The following is a 2,517-nucleotide window of genomic DNA, read 5'->3' as shown; positions in this document are numbered from 1 at the left end:
ATAGCCTGGAGACTTAGTACATAGATGGGATGTCAGAAGGGAAGATAAAAGAAACCATGGCAAGTTTGACCCTTTGTGGTTTGGACCTTTCAATATTATTGAAGCAAAAGGGAACAATACTTTCTTGCTAGAAAATTTAGATGGTGAAGTGCTCAAGTTGCCAGTGAATGGGATGTTTCTCAAGCTTTATTTCTAGCATTGAAGAGGTCCACTCTCATCCGCTGTAATATCGGTGAGCCATTGGAAATACTAACTTTGTTTTGTAGTTTTTATTACTGCTCTTTTTTCTTATGAAGGTTTAAATAAAATGAATCCATGCCCAATGTATAGAAGGCACTAATCTATAGGTTATTAATGCATTGCTTGTAATATATTGTCCCCAATTGGAGCCAATGTATCTGTAATACTTTCTCACATTTTTTTCGAATGGTCCTGTTTTCCATCCATGGTACAACAATGAAGAGGTGAAGTCTAGGTCATTCAAAGGGAAATAAAAAGGGAGAGGCAGCACATTGAATAACCATTTCAGAGAAGGCTAAGCATATCGAGGGTTGGTATTAGATGGGAGACCTGAAATTTTGGGAACTGAAATTTAGAGGAGGGCTGAAATGTAAATAAAGTGTTGAAATATCAAAGGTCGAAATGAAAAGGAAAGAGTCGAAATTCGAGAGGCGATCACATCAAAACAAAATATCGGAAGAATGGAAGGAAGGTATATCAGGGCCCGATATCGAAAGGTCGGTCATTTCGAGGCATCAAAGATCAAGACATGTGTCACCATCAAGCAGGCTCCTCGTGAAGATGATGACATCAGCATGATGTCATTTCAGAGGTAGGATTTTTGGAGGAAAGAGATTTTGTAACCCCCTATTTATATTTTTTTATAAACAGTTTCGATTTGATGGAGGGGCTCCCATGTTATGTGGCACTTGGTCATGAGAATTCAAAGAACCAAGGGTGGAAGAAAAAATATAAAGGGAGTTAGGCCCTTGACAGGAGCCTGAAGGCTTAAGCACCCAAGAGCCCAAACCACTGGTCACAACACCTGTTCCTATGGGGGAATTGAGATAATAAGATTAAAAGAGGAAATTACCATGGGTGTGCCTCTTCGTTTAAATATCGATCAGGTTTAGGGGCAGATCGTCATCCATCTCTTCCTAAGCAACCCCCGGAAGCATTTTGGGGCGGTAACTTCCGTGGGCAATAGAATGGTGCTACCCCCCCTGAGTTGACAAGTCAAAAGGACAGGGTTACCGATCAAATGGGCCAGATTGATTTTGAGGGGTAGTTGTTAGATCCGGCCTCCTGCTCTTTTACCTGCCAGAGGATGGTGGGGACCACCCGCCATGTTATAGGTCTGTTGATGCCAGTTTCAAATGAGTGATGAATTCAAATGGTAAATGGTAACCTCTCCACCCCTGCTCCCATCCACTTGTCATCTATCACCATCCAATCTGCTTCTGCCACGTGTCCCCCCCCCCCATCATCCCACGTCAAACAACCATTGTCCCTTCTCCACCTATAGAAAACATTTCCCACTGCAAAATTTCAAATTTGTTTTGTTTTCCCGATATAATATCCTCTTGGAATTCACCTTCTCTATAATTTCGTTCGAGTACTCAGCTAGTCTAGGAATCCCTTCCAACACCATGTTCAACTATCGCCAAGACTAACAAGTAACCGATCGGTCCCCCTCCACTTGCAAGTTATTTGAATACTCATTAAAACATGAAAAATGTGGACCCCAAGACCCCTAAAACTCGGGAAGCCAAATCCTCATCTAATGATGAACCTCTCATGGACACTGACGCTCAAATTTGAGACCCTCTTTTTTCTATCCACCTGTCGGACCTCCAGTCTGACTTGTATGGACACCACGTCCAAGCAGAGGACCCATTTCATGTATTTGACTCACAGTTGTACTACTAGATCGCCCCTTTTGTACATCACTTCCTCGAGTTCATGTCTTTGTCAATTGCAGCTTATATAGAGGAGAAGAACTATTTTGTTTCCCCCACTGGAGCCAAAATCCTAGAGGGGACCCCAAAGCTAATCCAAAAGGCTCTAGTTTACCCAATCTTCCCTAAACCCCATCAGTTTATAGAAACCACCCTGGTTTACAACTATACTACCCTCCTAGCAACTGAACAACAATCTTTTCTACAAATTATCTTAGCCCCTAGCTTACAGTCCTTGTCCATTTCTTATAGTTTCCCAATAACTATCTTTTATGAGTTTTTATAGCCTATATTGTATGTGATTGATTACCTGTTTAGAGATGAAAATTACAGTATGCCCAACAAAGCATATGGGTTTCTTAGGGATATGATGCAACCAAGTCATCTATTTGACATACCTACTTACTTGGATGAGCCCATAAAATTCCAGTTATGCCATTTTTCCACCACTTCATACTTCAGGTATTATTCTCTGTTGTTCTACCTATTTGTGCACACCCATGTGGAGGAGTTTAAATTCATGGGCCTCATTCTGGTGGCCCCATACAAGAAAAGGAAG

Source organism: Pinus tabuliformis, chromosome Q, assembly GCF_031772625.1.
Source record: "Pinus tabuliformis cultivar Carrire ecotype Pingquan chromosome Q, CPIR1, whole genome shotgun sequence".
NCBI lineage: Eukaryota > Viridiplantae > Streptophyta > Pinopsida > Pinales > Pinaceae > Pinus > Pinus tabuliformis.
This window is presented reverse-complemented; position numbering follows the sequence as displayed.